Below are 20,281 nucleotides of genomic sequence, written 5' to 3'. Positions count from 1 at the left end.
CCAAAGAAAGGCAACCCCAAAGAATGCTCAAACTACTGCACAATTGCACTCATCTCACACACTAGTAAAGTAATGCTCAAAATTCTTCAAGCCAGGCTTCAAAAATACGTGAACCATGAACTTCCAGATGTTCAACCTGGTTTTAGAAAAGGTAGAGGAACCAGAGATCAAATTGTCAGAACCCACTAGATCATTCAATAAGCAAGAGAGTTCCAGAAAAACATCTATTTCTGCTTTATTGACTATGCCAAAGCCTTTGTGTGGATCACAATAAACTTTGGAAAATTCTGAAAAAGATGGGAATACCAGACCACCTGACCTGCCTCTTGAGAAACCTATATGCAGGTAAGGAAGTAACCATTAGAACTGAACATGGAAAAACAGACTGGTTCCAAATAGGAAAAGGAGTATGTCAAGGCTGTAATATTGTCACCCTGCTTATTTAACTTATATGCAGAGTACATCATGAGAAACGCTAGGATGGAAGAAGCACAAGCTGGACTCAAGATTGCCAAGAGAAATAACAATAACCTCAGATATGCAGATGACACCATCTTATGGTAGAAAGTGAAGAAGAACTAGAGAGCCTCTTGATGAAAGTGAAAGAGGAGAGTGAAAAAGTTGGCTTAAAGCTCAACATTCAGAAAACATCAAAAAAGATCATGGCATCCAGTCCCATCAATTCATGGCAAATAGATGGGGAAACAGTGGCTGACTTTATTTTTGGGGGCTCTAAAATCACTATGGATGTGAGAGTTGGATGGTGAAGAAAGCTGAGTGCCGAAGAATTGATGCTTTTGAACTGTGGTGTTGGAGAAGACTCTTGAGAGTCCCTTGAACTGCAAGGAGATCCAACCAGTCCATCCTAAAGGAGATCAATCCTGGGTGTTCATTGGAAGGACTGATGTTGAAGCTGAAACTCCAATACTTTGGCCACCGCATGCGAAGAGTTGACTCATTGGAAAAGACCCTAATGCTGGGGAGGATTGGGGGCAGGAGGAGAAGGGGACGACAGAGGATGAGATAGTTGTACGGTATCACCGACTCAATGGACATGGGTTTGGGTAGACTCCGGCAGTTGGTGACGGACAGGGAGGCTTGGCATCCTGCGGTTCATGAGGTCGAAAAGAGTCAGACACTACTGAGTGACTGAACTGAAATGAACTTCTTAATAGCTTCTGCTTTCATAATATTTTGTAAATTCACAGTTAACTTAATTTCTCATTATCATGATTGGTTCAAAGTTCACTCCTCTAAATCTGTTCACTTTATAAATTGGCTCATCTTTAGGGGCTTCCCGGTGGCTCAGACAGTAAAAAATCTACCTGCAATGCCGGAGACCTGGGTTCAATCCATGGATCAGGAAGATCCCCTGGAGAAGGGAATGGCAACCTACTCCAGTACACTTGCCTGGAAAATTCCTTGGACAGAAGAGCCTGGAGTGCTACAGTCCATGAGGCTGACAAGAGTCTGATATGACCGAGCAACTAACATTTTCACTTTTTAGTGTTTTTTTTTTTAATTTATATATGATTGTTTTTTCATGCCATAGCAAAATAAATGTGGCACTTAGTGACTTCTCCTGATTTGCATACCTTGATGCATTGTCCATGAACATGCATACATGAACTTCACATATGTGAATGATGATTGAATTTTTTGAGACAAATGAGACTGATATCATACTGATGTATGCTTAAATGGAAAGTTAAGCATAAAATTCTGCCACCTGTCTTTTATTGCTTACCCTCATATATTGCATCTAACAACTTTACCAATCCCCATATTATACGTTTTTATTTTATTTTATTTTATGTATTTAATGTTTTCCAACTCCTGCTAACTAGCCTTTCCCAATAGAACTGATATCATTTTAGAAGGTAAAGAAGAAAATATTAGATAGTTCCAAGTCAAAGTATTGGGCTCCCCATTATGAGAAACTTATTTCAATATTTCTTTTGAAATCAAGAGGAACTGATCAGTTTGTGGTTATTATGCCTTTAACATTTTCTACCATTAGGTGATATCATTAAAGACACATGAACAAACAATGACAACAAAAAACAAGCATCAACCAGGGGCTTCAGAAGACAAATGTATCTAGTAAAATGTGACTTTTTTTTTATCATTTTTGCTTGAATTTCTTTCCATTTAGAACACTTAAAATTTTGTTTTCAAATAAAATTAATTTTAAAAAGTCTATTTATAGGCTGTTAATTGTAAAGATTCAATAAATATTAATTCTGGAGGAACATTTGCCTACAACAAAGAGTTTTTTTCTTTTTAAGAAATTCTGTTGCCAACCTCTAAGTTAGTTTTTCCATCCAGCTACAATTATATGATATGATTTAAAATTAAGATTTACACTTGGATTTTTAAAAACTGAGTAAGTAAATTGCAATGGATTATGAGGTACTCATCATTTGAAAGAAGAAAATGTACCATTTTTCTGAGGGTTTGAAACTTCATATTCTGCTGATTCTAAAAACCCTTCATTACACTCTTCCTTTTGAAATGGCATTAGACCCCATATTATATGATATCTTCAACAAAAGGTTGACATAAATAACAATCATTTCATACAGCTTTTTAAATTTCAGCTCAATAAAAGTTGGAGGCACATTATAAACACAACTATTTCAAGGCAAAATATGAGGGAGGTAAACTATTAAGGCTCAAAAATACAAATATTTAAACCTACATCTCATGATAGAGTATACAAAACAGAGCATTAAGTTAGTGAATAAGTAACCTCAAATATCAGTTGTCTTAACAGAATCTGTTCCAGAAATTGGAATTGAGTCTTTGGTGTTTCACTGCAGACTTGGGACAGTATTCACTAAAGGGGTTATACAGATCCATAATCAATTAAAGTAAAGTACTTTTGAAACAAAGGAGACAAGCCTGTGTAGTCAGTTTCTTGACTAAATGGGGATCATGGCAGTACTACACAAACTCAGTTGCAAGGTCCTGCAGATAGATAGTAAAACATTTTTTTTTGTATTTTTTTAATTAGTTTATTTTCTATATCAATGTATGGCAAAACAAATACAATACTGTAAAGATAGCAAAACATTTTAACAAGTGGGAAAAATATTTGTGCCAGATCTCAAATTACTGAGCCATGAATCATGGAAGAGAAGGTTTGGGCATAGAAATCTCAAAGGGCTGCTAATAACAGTAGGCTCCTAGTACTAAAAAGAAAAAAAAAAAATAATCTCACCCTATTACAGACCCCTTTAGATTTGCTATATTTAATGAAGCATGGTCAGGTGATTGGTCCATAAAGGGGAGTCAGATGCAAAATCTTCAGGAGTGAATTGACTTTCTAAATAGAACAATTCAATATTGTATTTGGAAACTGTCAAAAATAGTGATTTGGTTTCGGCAGATGGTGTCAACTTGAGAGCAAGAATGTAAAAAATAGTTTTATTTGTCAAGTAGACACTTTATTCCTTGGTGTTTCTAGTATCTTTAGGTAACTAAACCTAGATACCATCAAGCACATTTGATTAATTGCATTATAAAATCTGAGCAAATTCAGGATTCACATCATAATTCCAGTCTAGACTGTGAAAGTGAAAGCTTCTCAGTCATGTTTAACTCTTTGTGACCACATAATCTATACAGTCCATGGTATTCTCTGGGCCAGAATACTGGAGTGGGTAGCCTTTCCCTTCTCCAGGGGATCTTCCTAACCCAGGGTTTAAACTCAGGTACTCAAATTGCAGGTAGATTTTTACCAGCTGAGCCACAAGGGAAGCCATATCTATCTTTTTTTTTTTTTTTTTGGTTCAGCCACAGCTTCAGGTCTTTCATAAAGTGCCAGCATTGAAAAGTAACATGGGATGGGGAAAAGTCAGTTAGCATGATGGGGCTCCTGTTGAAGATGAAGGACCAGAAAATAGAGCCCAAGTTTGTGTCCTTATTGGCTTCAGCTGCTGATGTCCACCTGATTGGTTCTCTTTGCACAGGTCATTCCCAGTGGTAGTTCTGATGGCAGTACATTTGCTTATGTTCTTATTTGAATGAATGGTAGTAACATGGTAGTAGAAGCAGAACTTCATGCTTCGTTTTCCTTTTTTTTTTTTCTTTTGTATCATAGCTAAAATTTTTCCCCTCCCAATCGGCCTCCTGATTCTTCCCTGACTTTCATTAACCCACGAATGATGTTTCTCTGAGCATCATAAACATGTAGATAATTTTCATAATTCACTAAGCTGTAGCTCCTTGGTGAACTCAAAGACTCCTCTTGTTTCTATATGCCTTATGCCAGGAGCAATCTTGCTCTGTTAATTGCACACGAGAGACATCAACTAGCAGTTAAAGCAAAAAAAAGATAAAATTTTATTTGCAAATTGGATTAGAAACAATTTGAGAATACTAAATTATCTAACATAAATAATTAAATTGATGTGTATTGTTATGAATTTACTTGAAAGTATCATGATTGAGTTGTCTGTGCTGGAATTAATAGGAATTCAAAAACATAAAAATAGATTTGGTTGGAAAAAAAAGTACTTTTCTAATTCATGAGTAGGGAATATCTTTCCATCTATTTGGCACATATTCATTTTCTTTCCGGAGAAGGCAATGGCAACCCACTCCAGTACTCTTGCCTGGAAAATTCCATGGACGGAGGAGCCTGGTAGGCTGCAGTCCATGGGGTAGCAAAGAGTCAGACACGACTGAGCTACTTCACTTTCACTTTTCACTTTCATGCATTGGAGAAGGAAATGGCAACCCACTCCAGTGTTCTTGCCTGGAGAATCACAGGGACGGCGGAGCCTGGTGGGCTTCCATCTATGTGGTCGCACAGAGTCGGACACGACTGAAGCAATTTAGCAGCAGCAGCAGCATTTTCTTTCGTCAATGTCATATAGTTTTCCTCCTTAAGAAGGATTGTTCCTAAATATTTTATTCTTTTTGATGTGATTGAAAAGGAATTGTTTCTTTTTCACTTTCTGATAGTTCATTGTTAGTCTATAGGAATGCAACAATTTTCTGTATATAAATTTTGTATCCTGAAATTTCCTGAATTCATTAATAAATTCTAGTATTTTTTTGTGGCATTTCTGGGATTTTCTATGTATAGCATAGTGTCATCTGCAAACAGTGACAGTTTTACTTCTTTTCCAAACTGTATTCATTTTATTACTTTGTCTTCTCTGATTGCTGTGGCTAGGGCTTCCAAAACTATGTTGAACGAAAGTGGTGAGAGTGGACATCCATGTCTTGTTTCTAATGGAAATACTTGTTCCTTAGAGGAAATGCTTTCAGGTTTTCACTGTTGAGAATGATATTTGTTTTGGGTTTGTCATATATGACCTTTGTTATATATAGGTATGAGGCACTGTGGTTAAGAACCTGCCTGCCAATGAAGGAGACTTAAGAGACATGTGTTCAGTCCCTGGGTGGGGAAGAGCCCCTGGAGGAGGGCGTGACATCTCACTACAGTATTCTTGCCTGGAGAATGCCATGGACAGAGGAGACTGCCAGGCTATAGTCCATGAGGTCGCACAGAGTTGGACACGACTGACGCAACTTAACACACATGCACTCCCATCTTTGGGGCTTCCCTAGTAGCTCAGATGGTAAAGAATCTGCCTGCAGTACAGGAGACCTGGGTTTGATCCCTGGGTCGGGAAGATCCCCTGGAGAAGGGAATGGCTACCCAATTCAGTATTATTATCTGGAGAATTCCATGGACAGAGGAGCCTAGAGGATTAGTCCATGGGGTCACAAAGAGTGGGACACGATTGAGTGACCAACACTTTCACTTTCATGTTCCCTCTATGCCTACTTTCTGCAGAGTTTTTATTTAATATCATAAATGGGTATTGCATTTTGTCAAAAGCTTTTTCTGCATCTATTGAAATAATCATATGGTTTTTATTCTTCAGTTTGTTGATGTGATCTATCATATTGATTGATTTACGTATGTTGAAGAATCTAAATCCCACTTGACCATGGGGTATGATCACTTTAATGTGTTGCTGGATTGGTTTGCTAGTATTTCATTGAGGATTTTCGCATCTACATTCATCAATGATATTGGTCTGTAATCTCCTTTTTTGTGTTATCTTTGTCTGGTTTCAGTATCAGGGTGAGGGAGCCCTCATAGCTTAGGAGTGTTCCTTCCTCTGCAGTTTTTTTGAATAGTTAGAAAAGGATAGGTGTTAATTCTTACCTATTAATAAATGTTTAATAGAATTCATGATGAAGTCATCTAGTCCTGGACTTTTGTTCCTTGGAAGATTTTTAATCACACTTTCAACTTCAGAACTTGTAATTGGTCTGTTTATATATTCTATTTTTTCCTGGTCCAAACTTGGAAGGTTGTACCTTTTTGTACATTTCTTCCAGGTTGTCCACTTTGTTGGTATACAGTTGCTTATAGTAGTTTCCTATGATCCTCTGTATTTTTGTGGTGTCCATTGTTAATTTTTTTCTTTTCCATCTCTAATTTTATTGATTTGAGTCCTCTCCATTTTTTACCTGATGAATCTGGCTAAAGGTTTATCAATTTTCTTTATCTCTCAAAGAACCAGCTTTTGGTTTCATTGTTCTTTGCTATTGTTTTCTTCATTTCTATTAATTTACTTCTTCTCTGATCTTTATAATTTTTTTTTGTTTCATTCTACTTTTGTTTGTTCTTTCTCTAGTTGCTTTAGTTGTAAGTTAGGTTGTTTATTTGAGATTTTTTTCTTATTTCTTGAGGTAAGACTGTATTGCAATAAACTTTCCTCTTAGAACTACTTTTTTTGTGTCCCATAGCTCATTTGGTAAAGAATATGCCTGCAATGTAGGAGACCCCATTTTGATTCCTTGGTGAGGAAGATCTGCTGGAGAGGGATAGGCTACCCACTCCAGTATTCTTGGGCTTCCCTTGTGGCTCAGCTGGTAAAGAATCTGCCTGCAGTGTGAGGGACCTGGGTTTGATACCTGGATTGAAAAGATCTCCTTGAGAAGGGAAAGGCTACCCATTCCAGTATTCTGGCCAGGAGAATTCTATGGACTGTATAGTCCATGGGGTCACAAAGAGTCGGACACAATTGAGTGACTTTCACTTTCATTTTTCATAGATTTTGGATCACTGTGTTTTGTTGTAATTTGTCTAAGTTCTTTTTCTTTTTTTTTAAATTTCCTCTCTGATTTCTTCAGTGATCCATTGGTTGTTTAGTAACATATTTCTTAGCCTCCATGTGTTTGTGGTTTTTTTGCAGTTTTTGTTTTTCTATAATTGATTTCTAATCTGATACAATTGTGGTTGGAAAAAATGCTTGACACAATTTCAGTTTTCTTAAATTTACCAAGACTTGACTTGCAGCTTACAATGTGATCTATCATGGAGAAGATTCCATGTCCAATTGAGAAGAAAATGTATTCTGCTGCTTCTGGATGGAATATCCTATAGATATTAAGTTTATCTGTCTTATGTGTAATTTAAGTTTGTGTTCCCTTATTAATTTTCTGTCTGCATGATCTGTCCATTGGTGTAAGTGATGTGTTAAACTCCTCAACTATTATTGTGTTTATGTCAATTTCCTATTTTGTGGCTGTTAGCATTTGCCTTATATATTGAGGTGTTTCTGTGTTGCATGCATATATATTTACAATTGTTATACATTCTTCTTGTATTGATACCTTGAGCATTATATAGCATCCTTCCTTGTCTCCTATCAGTTCAGTTCAGTTCAGTCGCTCAGTCGTGTCCGACTCTTTGCGACCCCATGAATCTCAGCACGCCAGGCCTCCCTGTCCATCACCAACTCCCAGAGTTTACCCAAACTCATGTCCATTGAGTCGGTGATGCCATCTAACCATCTCATCCTCTGTCGTCCCCTTCTCCTGCCCTCAATCTTTCCCAAAATCAGGATCTTTTCAAATGAGTCAGCTCTTTGCATCAGGTGGCCAAAGTATTGGAGTTTCAGCTTCAACACCAGTCTTTCCAATGAATACTCAGGTCTGATCTCCTTTAGGATGGACTGGTTGGATCTCCTTGCAGTCCAAGGGACTCTCAAGAGTCTTGTCCAACACCACAGTCCAAAAGTGTCAATTCTTCAGCTTTCAGCTTTCTTTATAGTCCAACTCTCACATCTATACCTGACTGCTAGAAAAACCATAGCCTTGATTAGACGGACCTTTGTTGACAATGTAATGTCTCTGCTTATTAATATGCTATCTACTTTGGTCATAACTTTCCTTCCAAGGAGTAAGTGTCTTTTAATCTCATGGCTGAAATCACCATCTGCAGTGATCTTGGAGCCCAAAAATATAAAATCAGCCACTGTTTCCCCATCTATTTCCCATGAAGTTATGGGACTCAATGCTATGATCTTAGTTTTCTGAATGTTGAGTTTAAGCCAACTTTTCCACTCTCCTCTTTCACTTTCATCAAGAGGCTCTTTAGTTCTTCTTCACTTTCTACCATAAGGGTGGTGTCATCTGCATATCTGAAGTTATTGATATTTCTCCTGGCAGTCTTGATTCCAGCTTGTGTTTCATCCATAAAATCTATTTTGTCTGATAGGAGTAATAATACACCAGCCTGTTTGATTTCCTTTTGCATGGACTGTCTTTTTTCTGTCCCCTCATCTTTACTCTGTATGTGTTCTTGGGTCTGGAGAGGGTCTCTTGTAAACAGCACATATACAGATCTTGTTTTTGTATCAATTCAGTCAATCTGTATCTTTTAGTTGGAGCATTTAATCCAATTACATTTAAGGTAATTATCAATACTTATGTTCCTTTTGCAATTTTCTTGTTTCAGGTTTGTTTTTGTAGGTCTTTTTTCTTCCCTTCCTCTTCCATTGTCTTCTCTTGTGTTTGATGACCTCTTTAGTGTTGTGTTTGAGTTGCTTTTTCTTTGTGTGTGTGTATCTGTTGTAGCTTTTGGATTTGTTATTCCCATGAGGCTTTGATATAGCAGTCTATTATGGACAAGATTATTTTAAGCTGCTGGTCTCTCTCCTGCCTACAGAAGTTCTCTAAGAATTTACTGTAAAGCTGGTTTGGTGATGCTGACTTATTTTATCTTTTGCTTTTCTGTCAAGCTTTTGATTTCTCCTTCAAATCTGAATGAGAGCCTTGCTGGGTGGAGTATTCCTGGTTGTAGGTTTTTCCCTCTCATCACTTGAAGTATATCATGCCATTCTCTTCTGGCCTGCAGTTTCTGCTGAGAGATCAGCTGATAACCTTATGGGGATTCCCTTGTATGTTATTTGTTGCTTTTCCCTTGTTTCTTTTAATACTTTTGTCTTTAATTTTTGTCAGTTTGATTAATATGTGTCTCAGGGTGTTCCTCCTTGGTTTCATGCTATATGGGACTCTTTGAACTTCCTGGACTTGAGTGAGTGTTTCCTTTCTCATGGAAATTTTTAGCTATAATATCTTCAAATATTTTATCAAGCCCTTTCTCTTTCTCTTCTCCTTTGTTGGTGTATTTAATGCTGCCCCAGAGGTCTCTGATACTGTCCTCATTTCTTTTCATTATTTTTTCTTTATTCTGTTCTGTGGCACTGATTTCCACCACTATGACTTCCAGATCACTTATTCTTCTGTCTCAGTTATTTGCTTGATTCCTTCACTTTTCATTTAAGTTATTGTATTGTTCATTTCTGTTTGTTTATTCTTTCAATCTTCTGGCTCCTTGTTGAACATTTCTTATATCATCTCCATCTGTACCTCCATTTTTTTTTTCTGAGATTTTGGATCATCTTTACTATCATTATGCTGAATTATTTTCCATGTAGATTGGCTATCTCCTCTTCATTTTGTTGTTCTGAGTTTTTTCCTTGTTCCTTCATTTGCAACATATTTCTCTGTAGTCTTGTTTTGTCTAACTTTTTGTGTTTTTGGCCTTCATTCCACAGGCTACAGGATCATAGTTCCTCTTGCTTCTTGTGTCTGTCCCCTTGTGAGTGAGTTTGGTTTAAGGGCTTGTGCATGCTTCTTAGTGTCAGGGACTTGTGCCTGCTCTCTGGTGGATGGAGTTGTGTCTTTGTCCTTCTAATAGGCATGGCCACATCAAGGTGTGTCTTTTGAGATGGTGTGAGGTCAGTATGACTTTTGGCATCCTGTTTTCTGATGGGCGGGGCTGTATTCCTATCTTGTTGGTTGTTTGCCCTGTGACTTTCCAGAACTCGAGCATGCAGGTCATTGAGGGGGGCGGTTCTTGGTGCTGAAATGTGAACCTCTGGGAGAGCTCTACTCAATATTCCCTGGGGCTTCTGCTACCAGTGACCTATCCCCACAGTGGGCTATAGTTGACCTGTACCTCCCCTGGAGACACTCCAGGACTCCAGGGAGGTGTAGCCCACCTTCCTATGCAGGTACTGCTTTTGTGCTGGGTCCCAATGCACACTTTGAGAGTGGAGTCTTCATTTCCTCCAGCCCTGTGGAGCTCCAGCCCTGCTGATCTTCAAGGCCAAATGCCCTTGGGGTTCTTTCTCCTGTTGCTAGACCTTCAGACTGTCTTAGAGGGCTATTATTATTTGAGAACTCTCTCATGTGGCCTGCATGAGTTTAATAATTTTTTGGTATGAAGGATGTTTTTAGTATAGTTTTCTGCCACTTCTTTCCTCAGTTTATGATTATCCCTTAAATAGGAGACATGACTGATGTTGTAACAAGAACTTGCACTAGATATTGAATAGGGCCTCCCCTTTGCTCTGTGGCTGTCACTTTCCTATCACAGGTGAGATCTACTCCCTGGTTGTTGCAGTAAAAGTCACAGATCTGCATCTTAGCTGTGTTTCTGATCTGTGGTAAAAAGGTAGGTGGGATTGAAGCTTTCCCACTATGAAGGAAGACCCCGAGTATTCCTCTTCTGGAGTTGTTTCACTTGTGAGTGTGCTCTATTGTATCACCTTTCACCCATTGTGCAAGCTCTCAGATTACACTGTTGTTGGCACTGCTCTCATGCCAGCAATTGACTCTGCTATCTCTCAGATGTTGTTTTCACCAGGCCACCAGGGTAGATCCACTGAAGTTAGGTCCCAGGATTGTAATCATGGATTTGGATGTGTTATGGGGGCAGCTCTAACTCTGACCTTGCCCAACCCTCATGTGTATATGACCACAAAGTCTACAACTGCTAAACCTAGATGATTTGGTTACAGGAGCACCCATTGTTTGTTCAGATATTCTGTAGGTGATGAGTTTACAAAACAGGTCATGGGGGTGTCAACTAGGGCCATGTGAGTCCTCCCTGGTGAGGAGGGGACGTAGAGGTGATGGCAACTGGGATCTCCAGAGTGCCCACCATGGCAGGGACGGGGCATGAAAGGGAACTAGTAGCCAGGGATGTGAGGGATCTATCCCCAACAGGAAACAACTGTGTCAGGGAGCTGGAGGCTGTGGAAATAAGGAGAGCGACTCTGGTGAATCCCTTCCTAGTGCTCAAGGAGGCAGGGGCCAGCACGTGGGGAGAGAGACTGAAAGGCAGCCCTGCCCCTTACATATCACTTAACAATGGTGCTTTGTTCCTTCCATGATCCTGGTTTCCTCCACAAGCATTCCTGGTTGCAGAGTTCATCAGTCCCTTCCCTCGGGCTGTCTCCTTGCAGCCAACAGCAGTCCTCTCCTTGGGTTTGTCCTCCAAACCCCATGTTCCAGCACCCAGCACCTGTCCACACCTTTCACTCTCAGGCTGGGACATGTAGGTCTGTGGCATGGACCATCTGTGTATGTCTCATTCTGCTCTGCCTGCCAGAGACCAGTTGCTGAGCTCTCCTCCAATGGCTGCTGAATATCCTCTTCTGTCTCAATTGATCTCCCCATCATTGAGGGGGCTTACCCATTTGTGGAAAGCTCTCTTCTCCTTCAGCTACCCCCCCCCCACATGGTTGTAGGTTCCATCCTGCTTTCTCCCTCTTCTTTTTCTCTTCTTCTTTTTTTCATCCTACTTGGTGGAGCTGGAATCTTTCTTGTCCACTCAGGTGTCTGAGGTCCTCTGTAGTGTTCAGCCAGTGCTCTGTGAGAACTGTACCATTTGTAGATATATTCTTGATACATTTATGAGGAGAGGTGACTCAGAGTCCTCCTACTCATTTGCCACCTTGACTCGTCTTCATTTAAAATTTCATATTTTGAATTGAAAAAATTTATTCTCAGAAAACAGAAGATGTAAGGATAGAAAATGTACTATTACCTGTACTTACCATAAAATAAGTCACATGAAAAATATCTAGCACTTCACCTAAGCAAACAATTCAGTTCAGTTCAGTTGCTCAGTCATGTCTGATGTTTTGTGACCCCGTGGACTTTAGCACATCAGGCCACCCTGTCCATCACCAACTCCCAGAGTTTACCCAAACTCATGTCCATTGAGTTGGTAATACCATCCAACCATCTCATCCTCTGTCACCCTCTTTTCCCACCTTCAATCTTTCCCAGCATTAGGGTCTTTTCAAATGAGTCACTTCCTCTCATCAAGTGGCCAAAGTATTGGAGCTTCAGCTTCAGCATCAGTCCTTCTAATGAATATTCAAGACTGATTTCCTTTAGGATGGACTAGTTGGATCTCTTGCAGTCTAAGGGACTCTCAAGAGTCTTTTCCAGCACCACAGTTGAAAAGCATCAATTCTTCGGCTGTCAGCTTTCTTTATAGTCCAACTCTCACATCCACACAAGACTGCGAAAAAAGAAAACATAGCTTTGACTACATGGACCTTTGTTGGCAAAATAATGTTTCTGCTTTTTAATATGCTGTCGATGTTGGGCATAACTTTCCTTCCAAGGAGTAAGCGCCTTTTAATTTGCTGGCTGCAGTCACCATCTGCAGTGATTTTGGAGCCCACAAAATGAAGTTTGTCACTGTTCCCACTGTTTCCCCATCTATTTGCCATGAAGTGATGGCACCAGATGCCACGATCTTAGTTTTCTGAATGTTGAGCTTTACGCCAACTTTTCACTCTCTTCTTTCACTTTCATCAAGAGCTTCTTTAGTTCTTCTTCACTTTCTGCCATAAGGGTGATGTCATCTGCATATCTGAGGTTATTGATATTTCTCCCAGCAATCTTCATTACAGCTTTGGCTTCATCCAGCCCAGCGTTTCTCATGATGTTCTCTGCATATAAGTTAAATAAACAGGGAGACAATACACAGCCTTGACGTACTCCTTTCTGTATTTGGAACTAGTCTGTTTTTCCATGTCCACTTCTAACTATTGCTTCCTGGCATGCATGCAGATTTCTCAAGAGACAGGTCAAGTGGTCTGGTATTCCCATTTCTTTCAGAATTTTCCACAGCTTGTTGTGATCCACACAGTCAAAGGCTTTGGCATAATCAATAAAGCAGAAATAGATGTTTTTCTGTACCTCTCCTGCTTTTTCAATGATCCAGCAGATATTGGTTACTTGATCTCTGGTTCCTCTGCCTTTTCTAAAACCAGCCTGAACATCTGGAAGTTCATGGTTCACGTATTGTTGAAGCCTGGCTTGGAGAATTTTGAGCATTACTTTGCTAGCTTGTGAGATGAGTACGATTGTGTGGTAGTTTGAGCATTCTTTGGCATTGTCTTTCTTAGGGATTGGAATGAAAAACGACCTTTTCCAGTCCTGTGGCCACTGCTGAGTTTTCCAAATTTGTTGACATATTGAGTGTACTCTTTCACAGCATCATCTTTTAGGATTTGAAAAAGTTCGACTGGAATTCCATCACCTCCAGTAGCTTTGTTGGTAGTGATACTTCCTAAGGCCCACTAGCCTTCACATTCCAGGATGTCTGGCTCTAGGTGAGTGATCACACCAACATGATTATCTGGATTGTGGAAATCTTTTTTGTACAGTTCCTCTGTGTATTCTTGCCACCTCTTCTTAATATCTTCTGCTTCTGTTAGGTCCATACCATTTCTGTCCTTTATCGTGCCCATCTTTGCATGAAATAGTCCCTTGGTATTTCTAATTTTCCTGAATAGATTTCTAGTCTTTCTCATTCTATTGTTTTCCTCTGTTTCTTTGCACTGATCACTGAGGAAGGCTTTCTCGTCTCTCCTTGCTATTTTTTGGAACTCTGCATTCAGATGGGAATATCTTTCCTTTTCTCCTTTGCTTTTGCTTCTCTTCTTTTCTCAGCTATTTGTAAGGCTCCTCAGACAGTCATTTTGGTTTTTTGCATTTCTTTTTCTTAGGGATGATCTTGCTCCTTGTCTCCTGTACCATGTCAAAAACCTCTGTCCATTGTTCATCAGGCACTCTGTCTATCAGATCTAGTCCCTTAAATCTGTTTCTCACTTCCACTGTATAATCGTTAAGGATTTGATTTAGGTCATACCTGAATGGTCTAGTGGTTTTCCCTACTTTCTTCAACTGAAGTCTGAATTTGGCAATAAGGAGTTCATGATCTGAGTCACAGTCACCTAATGGTCTTGTTTTTTGCTGACTGTATAGAGCTTCTCCATCTTTGGCTGCAAAGAATATAATCAATCTGATTTTGGTGTTGACCATCTGGTGATGTCCATGTGTAGAGTCTTCTCTTGTGTTGTTGGAAGAGGGAGTTTGCTATGACCAGTGAATTCTCTTGGCAAAACTCTATTAGCTAAATAGAGCTTTGCCCTCCCCCTTCATTCTGTCCTCCAAGGCCAAATTTGCCTGTTACTCCAGGTGTTTCTCTACTTCCTACTTTTGCATTCCAGTCCCCTATATTGAAAAGGACATCTTTTTTGGGTGCTAGTTCTAAAAGGTCTTGTAGGTCTTCATAAAACTGTTCAATTTCAGCTTCTTCCTCCTTACTGGTTTGGGCATAGACTTGGATTACTGTGATATTGAATGGTTTGCCTTGGAAATGAACAGAGATCATTCTGTCGTTTTTGAGATTGCATCCAAATACTGCATTTCAGACTCTTGTTGACTATGATGGCTACTCCTTTTCTTTTAATGGATTCTTGCTAACAGTAATAGATATAATGATCATCTGAGTTAAATTCTCCCATTCCAGGGGCAGCTGGTGGCTGCACGGCTCTGGGTGGTGGCTGGCCGAGAGGAGATACCCCATGTCTAAGGTCATAGAAACTCCAGTAAGACAGTAGGCACTGGAACGGCTGTGAGGAGATACCCCATATCCAAGGGAAAGGATAAGCCCCAGCAAGATGGTAGGAGGGACAAATTCATGTTTAGAATCAAACCTCATTCCCATCAGACATGCTCAGAGGGCTCAAACAAAACAAACCTTCTGTGCACAAGGACCCAGGGACCCCACAGAGACTGAGACAGAACTGTGTTTGAGCATCTCCTGTGGAGGTTCGGGTCAGCAGTGGACTGCCACAGAGACAGGGGCTCCGGGTGCAGCAGACTTGGGTATGGCATAAGCCCCCTTGGAGGAGGTTGCCATTAACCCCATCATAGAGCTGTCAGAATTTACACAGGACCAGAAATAGACTCTTGGAGGGCACAAACAGAACCTTGTGCACCAGGACCCAAGAAAAAGGAGCAGTGACCCTACAAGAGACTGGCCCAGACTTGCCTGTGTGTGTCCAGGAGTCTCCAGCAGAGGCGTGGGTCGGTGGTGGTCTGCTGCAGGGTTTGGGGGCACTGAGTGTAACAGCACACGCATGGGCTCCTTTGAAGGAGGTCACCATTATCTTCATTACCTCCACTACGGTTTAAGTGTAAGTAAATGTTAGTTGCCCAGTCGTGCAGGACTCTTTGCAACCCCAGGGACTGCAGCCCACCAGGCTCTTCTGTCCATGAGATTTTCCAGGCAAGGATATTGGAATGGGTTTCCATTTCTTTCTCCAGGAGATCTTCCAGACCCAGAGATCAAACCCAGATCTCCTGCACTGCAGGCAGATTCTTCATGGACAGAGCTACAAGGGAAGCCCCCACCATGGTTTGGTCCCAGGTAAATAGCAGGGAGAGAACACAGCTCCACCCATCAACAGAAAATTGGATTAAAGATTTACTGAGCATGGCCCTGCCCATCAGAACAAGACCTAGAATCCCCCTCAGTCATTCTATCCCATCAGGAAGCTTTCATAAACCTCTTATCCTTCTCCATCAGAGGGTAGACAAACTGAAAACCACAATCACAGAAGACTTACCAATCTAATCACATAGAACACAGTCTTGTCTAACTCAGTGAAACTATGAGCCATGCCATGTAGGGCCGCCCAAGACCGATGGGTCACAGTGGAGAGTTCTGACAAAATGTGGTCCACTGGAGAAGGGAATGGCAAACCACTTCAGAACTCTTGCCTTGAGAACCCCATGAACAGTATGAAAAGGCAAAACAATAGAACACTGAAAGAGGAATTCCTCAGGTCGGTAGGTGCCCAATATGCTACTGGAGATCAGTGGAGAAACAACTCCAGAAAGAATGAAGAGACAGAGCCAAAGCTAAAAATGACACCCAGTTGTGGATGTGACTGGTGATGGAAGCAAGGTCTGATGCTATAAAGAGCAACATTGCATAGGAACCTGGAATGTTAGATCCATGAATCAAGGCAAACTGGAAGTGGTCAAACAGGAGATGGCAAGAGTGAACATCGACATTTTGGGAATCAGTGAACTAAAATGGACTGGAATGGGTGAATTTAACTCAGATGATCAGTATATCTACTACTGTGGGCAAGTAGTCTGTTACTCATAGCTTATTTTCTTCTAAATATTTTAATGTTTTAATAAGTTTCAATACTCTTTGTAATGGAAATAAACTTAATATTAAGTGAAAAATATCATGTAGAATATTGTCCCATGTCTATTGAAGCTATTATTTAAAATAGTCAACCATAAATCAATATAACTAGTACGTTTTGCTACAAAGTATGTTAGATAAATTAACTAATTTAATCATCAAATATATCCATTAGGTAGCTTTACAACATCTACTTTATAGATGGTGAAAATTGTAAGAAACAAATTGATTCAAATTTCCAAATCACAACGGTAATCTGAACCAAACATAGGACTTTATGAATCAATACATTACAGATCTAAAGGGTCATAGACTTAGACATAAAATGTAATTCCAAACATTAATTGTTCTATATAGTACTTATATGGATAGATCTGTTGCCATCTTTTGTATACACAATATTTAATCTTTGTAATAAAATAATATATATGTAATATCTAAGTATGCATCTTCATATATATATGGTATGTATATAATTTGACCCAGAATTTCACTTTTATAAATAAAACCCAAATGAAAATATTTAGAGATAATGGATTATATGCATTATTAAATTACTTACTGCACTGCAATCATAATAAAGCAAATTAGAAACCAACTAAATGTTCCTCTCCAAAAGATTATAGAGCACATTATGGTATATCCATATGTGTCTTTGGGAATTAAATTTTGCAAGAATTTTTAATAACATGAAAATGTTAATTATACAAAATTAAACATATTAGATTTAAATATTTTATAATCATATATTCATTCAGTTGTTAATTATTTTGATGATCACTATTTATCAGGCACTATTTTAATAAAGATGGAAATATAATGGTAACTCAAATAAATGAAATCCCTGCCCTTACAGATGTTGCTCTATTATCCACCTATTCATCTACATGTTTACTTAACTACCTGTTCAGTTGTATGAGTCATCTATTACTGTGTAACAAACTACTCTAAAACTCAGTGACATATAACAACTATTTGCCATGAAATTATTGATGATGTGTCTGGTGGTCACCTAGAATTTAGTTAATCCAGGCAGGATTCTTCTGGACAGCTACAGATTCAGTTGTAGAGGAGATCAGAAGTGAGTCAAAGTGTGAAGGAGGAAGAAGAAGCTACTCTCCCCATGAATGCCCCCAACGTTCTTCATTAACTTTGTAGTAATCAGTTCAATTCAGTCGCTCAGTCGTGTCCGACTCTCTGTGACCCCATGAATCGCAAAACACCAGGCCTCCCTGTCCATCACCAACTCCCAGAGTCCATTCAAACCCATGTCCATTGAGTCGGTGAGGCCATCCAACCATCTCGTCCTTTGTCGTCCCCTTCTTCTCCTGCCTTCAGTCTTTCCCAGCATCAGGGTCTTTTTCCAGCGAGTCAGCTCGTTGCATCTGGTGGCCAAAGTAATAGTTGATTGCAAATTGCAGTTCTCTGAAATTTCTAAAACCAGCATCTCGTCTCTGTGCCTGTTCAGGGTCACCAGGACCAGCTAATCAAAGTCCCATCCTCAAATGTCTATATTCCACTTACAATGAAGTCCTTCTTTTGAACTCCTAAGGCATGGATATCAGGCAAGTATTGCCCCTTAAGGTTTGTATCCAAGTTATTTCTCTGGAGTCCATTATCAGAGGCTCTAAGGTACCGGAAAAAACTTTTTAGCCGTGTGGACTCCACATCCATGAGGTTTTACTTTTGAACTTTTATTTTAGCAGTTTCAACATCTTCCCCTTTCATCCTCAGCTTTAGGGATGGTAATTGCTTTCACACAGTTATTATTAATATCTCCATGATAAAGAAAGATTTCTTTTTGCTTTTTAACCAATTTCTCTCCAATAGCTAGTTATTAAGATTAATTGACATTAAATTATCTGTTAAAATAAATTGTGTGGTTTGTATTTCTAACTAGATTCTGATTCACATCCCATTGGCCAGAGTAAAATCACATCAAAGCAAAGCTCAGTATCTGTGGAATGGACTATATACTTCTTCTAAGGAATTCAAACTATCACGTTATAATCTAGCTACCAATCTATTTTCTTCTAGTCTCATTTTTTTTATCTTTGTATATCCTGAGGAGAAAATAATTGAAATTATGTTTTGTATTGTCAAAGGAAATAATTCAACATATCCACCGGTTTTTACCAGGTTTTTTATATTTTCTCTGCTTTCCATTTTTGTGAACTTATTATGATAGTAACAATAGCTTACATTCATTAAAAGTGAAGGCACTGATATTGAATTCTTATAACAATCTTATGAAGTACGTACTCATTACTCTTATTTTAAAAATAAGAAAACTGAGTTTATAAGATATTAATTAGCCCAAGGTCCCACATTTTTTATTTGGTATAGCCTGTATTTAGAAACAACTATCTATCCGCAAAGCCCATTTATTTAACCATTGCAAAACACTGCTTCAGAATGAAACTCTACTGGAAGTAGCAGTCACTTGGTTTTAAATATCCATCTAATCCTTTAATAATTACATGTTTATGTATATTTTAAAATGTTATTTTTTAATAAAAATAATTTGTGTTGAGACCATTTGTTTTCCTGTGTATCAAAGAGTACAGGGAAACATTCATTGACTTATTTACTGAATGCTCATAGTGAGTGATATATACTTATATGTGTGTGTCTGTGGCTAATTATCTTATGATGGAATATTCCAAGCATGAACTTTTAAAAAAGATCTTTGAAAGTCACAGGATGTTTCTCATCATTATGATTTTAAACAAATTTTGGGAAGTTTCAGCTTAGGCAATATTCTAGATATAATGTTGCAAATTTCCATGTGCTAATAAAATAATCATGATATGTACACAATTCAAGAAAATTTTGTATGGAGGAAGAGGGAATTAAATGAATTATAAGCTTTACTAAGTATCTCTTCTTCTATAAACATCATTAAATTTTTACTTTTATTTTTCTTTTCTAACTAAGGCCAATACGTGTTGATTATTTGTGTGTGTGTGCATGTTTGTTGTATGTGTGTATGTGTGTGTGTGTGTGTGATTACCAGTGGTTTCCTTTTTGTCATTTTGTAATGTCAAGTGAAAGGAAAATGACAGTAGCAGACAAACTATTATATGTGTACCAGAGAGTACACAGGAACTGGCATCAACTTATTCTCTGAATCCTCACAGTGAGTGACATAAATCAAAACTCCCCATGACAGTAGAGAAAAGCCAGTAAGTTTGGACAGAAAATGATACAGGTATGGCTTTCAGAAAGCAAGAAGAGCTTCTTTTCATGGTGCCATCTACAGTAATAGCACGGAGCTTACAAGTCTGATGTTCCATAATGAGAATTTCTTGCCAGTTGTAGGGACTTCTTACAATGGTAATAGAGTTGGTGATGAGAATTGAATATTTAAGATAGACTGATGAATAGATTGGCCTATGTACATATTTTATGGACAGGAATAAACAGGTGTGATGTATTTTTTTTTTTACTGTAATTAATGATTACTGTTCTGAAGTATGCATGACAATTTTTCTTAAAGGAAAAAGATAATAAAGTCAGTCCTTTCTTCAAAATATAGCATTTTCTTATTAGTTATTGTAAATGAAACTTGTATTATGGACCTATTATGCACAGAGTATTGTGCATAAAGTGTTGTGGAAGATATTATAGTATATAAGACATAAT

The sequence above is a fragment of the Giraffa tippelskirchi genome, chromosome 2, assembly GCF_054371585.1.
Source record: "Giraffa tippelskirchi isolate mGirTip1 chromosome 2, T2T-mGirTip1v1.2.pri, whole genome shotgun sequence".
Classification (NCBI taxonomy): Eukaryota; Metazoa; Chordata; class Mammalia; order Artiodactyla; family Giraffidae; genus Giraffa; species Giraffa tippelskirchi.
This window is presented reverse-complemented; position numbering follows the sequence as displayed.